Consider the following 9,789-nt stretch of genomic DNA (forward strand, 5'->3'; position numbering starts at 1 on the left):
TTGGAAACTCACTAATAAGCTATAATGCTGGAGATGGGATTATTTTAAGTTGAAGACGTAATAAACATAGCTCTCCTGGTAGCATGGCTGGTTGGATTCCCTGCAAGCATTGTATTGTCTAAGAGGCTTAGATTCGAATCTTTGCCCAGTCAGAAGCTGTTATCATAAATGAATTTTCAGTGGATATACATTCCCAAAAGTAGAATTCGATATTAAATGCCATTGTGGTTAATATTTTCTTACACACACATACACTTACATACATACACACATATATATATATATATATATATATATATATATATATATATATATATATATATATATATATATATATATATATATATATATATATATAATATATGGTAGTCTACATAGGGAGCGTTAATTATTTTGCATAAATGCTCCAAGTAGAGGTCCATTGGCGGACGAAACTGTAGAGCATTTCTACATATAGGCATTTTTATTTTTCTTATGTAGACTAACATATATTAAGTTATCTCCGTGCTAAGGAATGTTACATCTGTTATATATATATATATATATATATATATATATATATATATATATATATATATATGTATGTATGTATGTATGTCGACGGATAATGACACATCGGAACATGAGTTTTTTTCACTTTATTCACACGCGAGTTTCATATTGTTTTTGTGAGGGCTCTAGTGGCACTGCCACTACTTCTGAGCAAGTCATACAATGTTGCTCTTTCAATATGCTGAAACAACCAGATTTGTGGAAATCTGCACTGTGATGGAATTATCCTCTTATCAAATGGCCTCAGACAAGTGACCTATCAGACCTAAGATACGTCACTTATATAGAGATCAGCGATCTCGCACAACAATAACCTTAAAAAGGTTATTGATCTCACTGTATAAAACACATATGCGTCTACATATTTTTCATACAAGGCTTGGGACATATATATATATATATATATATATATATATATATATATATATATATATATATATATATATATATATATATATATATATATATATATATATTATATATATCATCGTCATCATCATCTCCTCCCACACTTATCGTGGCAAAGGCCCTCGGTATGGATTTCACCAGTCGTCTTTATTTTGAGCTTTCAATTCAATGCTTCTCTATTCATCATCTCCTACTTCCTTCTTCATAGTCCTCAGCTATGTAGGCCTGGGTCTTCAAACTCTTCTATTGCCTTGTGGAGCCCAGCGAAAAGTTTGGTGAACTAATCTCTCTTGGGGGGTGCGAAGAGCATGCCCAAACCATCTCCATCTACCCCTCATCGTGATCTCATCCAAATATGGCCTCGAGTAATCTCTTATACTTTCATTTCTAATCCTGTCCTGCCATTTAACTCCCAATATCCTTTTCAGGGTTTTGATCTCAAATCTACTAAATCTATTGAAGATTGTTTCATTACCATACCATGACTCATTTCCATATAGTAACACCAATCTCACTAAACTGATATATAGTCCGATTTTTACTTGTAATTTCAGGCGGTTTGGTTTCCAAATTTTACTTAATCTAGCCATTGTCTGATTTGATTTTTTCAATCTTTCACTAAACTCTAATTCTGAAGACCCTGTATTGGGGATCATAGTTCCTAGATACTTATATGACTCCACCTCATTATTCCTTTCTCATTTTAATAATATTATCTTCCATTACATACTCCATTCTCATCATCTCTGTGGTGTTCTGCTAATAAGGACAGCATCATCAGCGTACTCTAGGTGTGCTAATTTCCTTTTACCAATCCAGTCCAATACTTCCCCACCATCTCCGACTGTTCTACGCATTACAAAATCCATGAGGAGGATAAACAACATAGGTAACAGCACCTTCCCATGGAGTACTCCGCTGTTCATTGGAAATTCATTTGATAGGACTCCATTAATATTAACTTTACACCTGCTATGCTCATGAACAGGTTTGATGAAATTCACGTGTTTAAGAGGAATTCCATAATAACGCAGGACTCTCCACAAAATTGGCCGGTGCATACTATCAAAGGCTTTTCCTTGGTTCACAAATGCCATCAACAGTGGATTTCTATATGCTACGCATTGCTGTATAGCATGTCTCATAATAAAAATTTGGTCAGTATTACTTCTACATTTTAGAAATGCTGCTTGTTCATCTTTCAACTTTTCATCAATCTTTCTCTCTAGTCTCTTTAGAATAAGCATACTATATATTTTCATAACTGACGTAAGAGTGGTCCCTCTTTAATTGTTGCAATCAGTCAGGTCTATCTTTTTGCCATTTTTGCGAAAAACTCCTTACTCCCATTCATATTTTTTTTTCCTTTTTATGCTATTTTCTACAAAATAGTCTTGTAAGTATTCCGGGGGTCACTAAATTTTCAGCTAGTTTCATCTCAGCAGTTATTCCATCGTATCCTGGGACTCTACATCTCTTGAGTTTTTTAATTATAGCTTCGACTTCAAACACACTGAATTCGTTCATAGAACATCAAGATCTTCATTAGCTTCAGGTTTATCAATCAAATTATTCCCTTCGTATCTCCAATTCATATCCTCATTATACTGTATATATATATATATATATATATATATATATATATATATATATATATATATATATATATATATATATATATATATATATACACACTACGTAATATCTGTTCATGTTAAATGGTATGCTCTTAATGCATTCCTACTAACTTCAAAGGACAGTATTTGTTAACCAAAGCAGTGGAAAACATTTGTTATTTTTGTATGGGCTCAATATATCCATTTTAACCATTGTCTCTAACGTTTGAATAAAAAACTGTTAAATGTAATATGTCGTCCCAATTGTTATGGTCGTCAATACCGGAAGCATCTACACATTTCTTGCTAATATCGTCCACACATTTGCTTAACATTCAGACCTCCGTTGTTTCATTTTCTCTTGAAACTGCTAAGGCTTTGATAAGTTTCGTTAATGCTTGCGATATTTTTAAACTGACTATTTTATGTAAAAATTGAAATCAGTTTGAATTTTAAGAAAGACATCATAAAAAATATCTAATATGTGAACGCATATTATGGAACAGTTAAAGAACGCATTGGGGTGCATATAAATAGGTATCTGGCAACTCTTTGATAAAGTAGTTCATTGAACCGCCAACAGATAGCGCGATTGGAAACATAAACAAAGCAGGTACACCGTCGAGTTTTAAGTTTCGTACTACCGTCTTAGTTTCTATGTTTTTGTGATTTTTCAGTGTTTAACGTGTACGCTTATCAGTTTCAATGTATAGTCGGTTTGTATGTACATTATAGTGACAATCAAGAGTAAAATATTGCATTACCGGAGCTTTGTATAACCTTTTTTACGAGTATGTCCGTCCCATGTGCCAAGAGCTCTTTCAACCTCGGCCAAGAATGGTAGGTTAGGTTATAGATAACTCTCCTGATGCTGTAAACGGATGAACTGACTTAACAAAAATACCTTCCTTGATATTACTCAATTGCAATCATTTTAAAGTTGAATAGAACTATTTCAACTAAATAGTACAGCCCTATTCGATTGGGAGACTAGAAACCAAATCGTGAAGAGTGAGCGGCAGTCATATCTTCAACCATTAGTAACAGTAAACCTTTAAGTTCATATATAAAAAATACTAAGATAGGGTAGACTGCTTATAACTACATATTTACGTTGCGAAATTTTGGAAGTGGTATTGTGAAGAACCATCCAGTGTGTGAGAAATTTTACGTGTAAGTCTCGGCCAGCAAGCCTGATGTGTTAAGCCCACTGTCCTGATACAGCAGTTAAAGCCTAGTGTTTTGGTCAAAAAAATGTTCTCGTCTATCTCTACCTCTTCAGTTTGTAACAGTTTAAAGAAAGTTAGATGAAATAAGTGTGACTAATACAGGTTAACGTGGAAACCAGTCTCCTAATTCGTGTATATACTCAAACCAAGTGACCTGACGTGAATGTTTGATAACCAACCGAGGTAGCTCGAACATTTACAAGAGTGAATCAGCATGCTTGAATGAATTTAAATTGTTATAACATGTGTGCTATAACGGCTACGCATAACGACAGAAACGCAAAGGCAATTATCCAAAAATGTGTTGAGCCTAGGCCTATGGTGAAGTACGCTGCTCTAATAGCAGCCAAAGAAAATTTACGACGAAGTCATCCTTTAAGTAGGGAGCAAGTTTTCATGAATTATGTCCACTTAACTTAAATGCCTCACAATAGGCTTGCAAAGTAACCTGCTCAAGCCCAATTACCCGAAACCTTTGTTCCACAAAACACTTCTTGAAGAGAGCATGATCTTTTTTCCCGCACCACGCAATTTTCACATCTCCAAGTTTTTAGACGGACGACACGGAGGCCCAGTGGTGAGTGTTCGCCTTTGATTTTGTATTGTTTAAATGGTATTATGGTGTACACGTGTTTTTTTTTCTTTTATACATTCATGGTTAGAGTATTGCCTCCCAGCATTTAAACGAGTAACGATTATATACGATTTGATTAGCATTGCACGCGGCAAAATTTTGTCAGAATGTTTTCCTTGTAATATAATGCTTTGTATAATTTGAGTGAGAGTGGAATTAGGCGATTTGAGTTGTTCGATTTTTTGTTCGTTCAGAAACACGTTAAAGTTCATGGCATGAATGTTGCTAGGATGAATGGAAATTTGCATTATTCTAATTTATTGTTGTTACATTTCGCTAACACAGTGTGGTGATGCTTGCGCAAGAGTTCATTATTTTTATACTGCAGAGTAAAGATTTTCTTGCTACCTTGGAAACCGACTAATCACTTTATTATGTGTTCTACATGTTTGATGTGAACATGAGAGCAGGGACGCGTATGTGTACATGTGGTGCGCAATACTTCTATTTTATTTATATATATATATATATATATATATATATATATATATATATATATATATATATATATATATATATATATATATATATATATATATATATGTATGTATGTATGTATTTATTTGTGTGTATATATATATATATATATATATATATATATATATATATATATATATATATATATATATATATATATCACATAAGGATCTAATCTTAGCAACTTCTAATGAAAAGCAAAGTAACTACCAACCATGCCAGCAGCGGTTACACATAGGGTCACTGAGACCACTATCTTACAAACCTGCTTGGTAAAGTGATACTTCGATTCCGACTACTTTGGTTATGATACCATGATTGTTGACTATCTTGTCCTTCATTTACAGAATCTAGGGTTCGATCCCATTGTAACAAATTCATTTTTGTTGCATACAGTATTTTAAGTTTCTTTCTATCATACTCTATATACCGTATATATATATATATATATATATATATATATATATATATATATATATATATATATATATATATATATATATATATATATATATATATATATATATTATAAACAGCTGTTTTATATATATATATATATATATATATATATATATATATATATTATAAACAGCTGTTTTATATATATATATATATATATATATATATATATATATATATATATATATATATATATATATATATATATATTTGTGTTACTATTTGTTGTTAATTCGTATGATTTGAAATGGTAGAGGAAAGTTTATTTTTTCCACTTTCCTTTGACAACCGAAAATTATTTGGTGTTCCACGTGGGCACATGTTGAGGATGGATGGTGGGGAGGAAGTGAGGAGGGCTTGGGGAGATGGGGGTGGGGGGGCCATTAAAGAATTAGATGGCGTGATAAGGTGAAGGATGATATGGAGAGAAGAGGTTTGGTGGAAGGGATGTCTTTGACATAAGGCATTGGGGAGGGCTCATCAGTCAATCGACCCAATAATGTAGGTTTAGACCTAACGGTGGGAAAGAAGTTGTACCCCACGCTATCGTTTTTAAACCTTAGTAGTAGTAGGTTTAATAGAACGTGTTCAAAATTATTCGGAAATCAAGGATTATGAGTTTATCCTCCTTTGTCTATTGTATTGTACCATCATAGTTAAGATGGGTTATATATATATATATATATATATATATATATATATATATATATATATATATATATATATATATATATGTATGTATATTTTGTTTATATGAATACATGAATGTATATTTATACATATGTTTTATATAGATATATATTTATATATGGTATATATGAGTAATATTTATACAAATGCATATTCACATACATACTATATATATAAGATACATGCATACATACATACGAATTGTAATGTGTCTGCCCGTGCATGTCTGTATGGGATCACAAGTACTGACATGGTGTGTGATATATATATATATATATATATATATATATATATATATATATATATATATATATATATATATATATATATATATGCAATTGTTACCATACAGTGTATTCGTCCGGGAGTGCAAACAATGCTGTTTCCGATCGTCAGTGTTGGAATCAAGAACAAACAGAAAAAGAATGTCACTAACAACCATTGATATAAACCATGCACAACTCGAGTTCAGGACATTGTCCGGGGGTCAAGAATTAACAAAAGAAATTTAATTCATTGTTATAATGCATGTCTCCTAACTGTTATGTCTGTTATATCAGCTGCAAAACACCATTCTGGCTGTGTCAACAGTAAAATCACTATGTCTGTTGTGTAAACTGAATCTGGTAATTGTCCACCCACCTTTTAACAATGGAGACTGTCAACCACCATAGAATTTCGAGTTTAATGCTTCAGATTAGGTCAATTTTGCCCCTGGCTTACGTAAAATCGCAGTTTGAAAGAATGCAGGTTTTCTTATTCGGTGAATGGGGGTGTTCAATTACCCGAGTCGTAATTACACGGGAAACCGATTAGGCAGCAATGGGTTGCTGGGTCTTGAACATGTCTCTTTGTTGCCCTTTCCCTGCGAGGTTGACAACTTCCTCCGAATGAGCGACCGATAACCCAATTACTTTACGGCTGCTGCTATTGTTGTCGTTGATTCAAGCCGACTTAATTCCAGTTTATATTCTGGATTTTTCGCGGCCGCTGAGACATGGAGGGGCATGAGTTGGTCAATTCAAAATAACAGTTAAAAGATCCTTTTTCTTTCTTTCTTTCTTTACCAGTGCCTCGTACATTGTAAGAGATCAACCTTCAAAGACAAAGAAATACTTCTAGAGGTTCTCTTATCACCGAATGGTAATAGCACTATCATTTTGGTTAGCAGTTTGATATAAACTTATCATATATTGACAAAAATATTTCCGTTCACATTGGGAGTTCCAAAACCATTTTTTTTTTCACCTCCAGCCAAACCGCAAACGTTTATCCCTTGCATTTCTCCCTCCCATGAAACCATAAAAATGACTCTTTCTGGTCAATAGCCTATGAACAGGCCTCGAACAATTATCAAACAGCACGCGAGGGAAATTGTAAATCATGTCATTTTTGACGAGTGTACATGACGAAAAACTTTTCTTAGGATATCGCTTTTATTTACAGTTATTATGTCTAACTTTGTTGATTGTAATTAAGATGAGTTAAGATGTTATAGGTGGTGGGGATTATAAAGATAATAGATTGGCTCCCTCGATTCTCTGAAAAGTTTTCACAAAGATCTATGGGTTGAAGGTACGTTAGAACCTATAGGTCTACCTGCTGAGTCCTCAGTAGCCATTGCCTGGTCCTCGCGTGTGTGGAGAGTATTATATATGGTGGGTTTCTTAGGATTTTGTGATTATGTACTCATCCATGCCACTACCGCTCACGAGTGACCTTTTAAAACCTGTAAGACATCATGGGCAGTAGACGATTTGATTATGAAAATTATGATAGAGGAAGTGATTCGGTTGAAACGAAATCTGTGCTTAGATATAATAGATAAGAGTAAGAAAAGCGAAGAGAAACAAGAAAGAACAATAACTGCATGTAGTATATAACTACGTTATGCAAAGTAAGAATTTAAGAATAGACACGTGCAAATTATATTATCGACATCCAAACTGTACAGAAAAAAATGACTTTATCATGTCGTTTCTTAAAACGTTTAATTTTGATATATTGAGTGTCCTATCGAAATGAACATAAGAGATAATACTGTCCATTATTAATGCAATTTTAGCAATTTGAAAATTAATTCTTTGTCGACATGCTTAAATCTCTCTCTCTCTCTCTCTCTCTCTCTCTCTCTCTCTCTCTCTCTCTCTCTCTCTCTCTCTCTCTCTCTCTCTCTCTCTCTCAGTATCATCTACGCCTACCGACGCAAAGGGCCTCTGTTAGATTTCGCCAGTCGTCTCTATTTTGAGCTTTTAATGCCATACTTCCATTCACCATCTCCTACTTCGGGCTTTATAGTCCTCAAGCACGTAGGCCTTGGTCTTCCAACTCTTCTAGTCCTTTGTGGAGCCCAGCTGAACGTTTGGTGAACTAATCTCTCTTGGGGAGTGCTAAGAGCATGCCCAAACCATCTCCATCTACCCCTCATCATGATCTCATCCATATATGGCAGTCGAGTAATATCTCTTATAGTTTCATTTCTAATCCTGTCCTGCCATTTAACTCCCAATATCCTTCTGAGGGCTTTGTTCTCAAATCTACCAAATCAATTGGAGATTGTTTTATTTCCTTACCATGACTCATGTCCATACAATAACACCGATCTCACTAAACTGATATAAAGTCTGATTTTTATATGTAATTTCAGGCGATTTTCATTTCCAAGTTTTACTTAACCTAGCCATTGTCTGATTTGATTTTTTCAATATTTCATTAAACTCCACTTCTAATGACCCTGTATTGGAGATCATAGTTCCTAAATATTGAAATGATTCTACCTCATTAATACTTTCTCCTTCCAATGATATTTCATCTTCCATTGTATACTCTGTTATCATCCGTGTCTTTCTTCTATTATCTCCAGCCCAACATCGTGTGATATTTCATGCATTCTAGTAAGCAAGCATTGCAAATCTTGTGGTGTTTTGCTAACAAGAGCAGCATCATCAGCACAATCTTGGTCTGCTAAATTTCTATCACCAATCCAGTCCAATCCTTCTCTACCATCTCCATCAGTTCTACGCATTACAAAATCGTTGAGGAGGGTAAACAATATAGGTGACAACACATTCCCTTGGAGTACTCCACTGTAAATTCATTTGATAAGACTCCAAAATTGGCCGGTGCACAATATAAAAAACTTTTTCATAGTCCACAAACGCCACCAAAATGGGGATTTCTATATTCTACGCATTGCTGTGCAACATGTCTCAAAATGAAAATTTGGTCAGTGCAACTTCTACATTTTCTAAATCCTGCTTGTTCATCTCTCAGCTTTTCACCAATCTTCTCTCCAGTCTCATAAGAATAAGCCTACTATATATTTTCATAACAACTGACAAGAAGTGTTATGCCTCTAATTATTGCAATCAGTCGGGTCTTTTTTTTTTTTTTTTTTTTTTTTTTTTTTTTTTTTTTTTACCAACTCATCTCCTATTTCTTCAGGTTTTGCAACTTCATGCCACATTCTACAAAATAACCATGTAATCTTGTATATGTGTGTGCTTGTATTGTTTTGTATAGGGGTTCGATTAGCTTCTGATGGGTCGAATCTTCTGTGTAGGTTTATGAAATGACTATGGTTACGGAGATTTTACTGCGAGGGAGGGAAGTTGGGGTGGAGGCGGTTGTCCTCCATGATTCTGCAGTTAATCAAGAGGTATATAGCGTTGTTTTTTTAGTGATTTAAAAGGAAGGCAGATAGACGAAACAATTCTGTTCGTAA

The 9,789-nt window shown here is 33.9% G+C and overlaps 1 long non-coding RNA gene across 3 annotated transcripts in view; it reads left to right on the forward strand.

Annotated features, from left to right (window-relative positions):
* The first annotated feature begins 3,195 nt into the window (after positions 1-3,195).
* LOC137630131 (uncharacterized) overlaps positions 3,196-9,789 on the forward strand; it is a 1,005,382-nt gene continuing 998,788 nt past the window's right edge. For all 3 annotated transcript variants that reach the window (XR_011041666.1, XR_011041667.1, XR_011041665.1), the window contains exon 1: positions 3,196-4,382. This is a non-coding gene — a long non-coding RNA (uncharacterized lncRNA). The remainder of the gene's footprint in view (positions 4,383-9,789) is intronic.

Source organism: Palaemon carinicauda, chromosome 38, assembly GCF_036898095.1.
Source record: "Palaemon carinicauda isolate YSFRI2023 chromosome 38, ASM3689809v2, whole genome shotgun sequence".
NCBI lineage: Eukaryota > Metazoa > Arthropoda > Malacostraca > Decapoda > Palaemonidae > Palaemon > Palaemon carinicauda.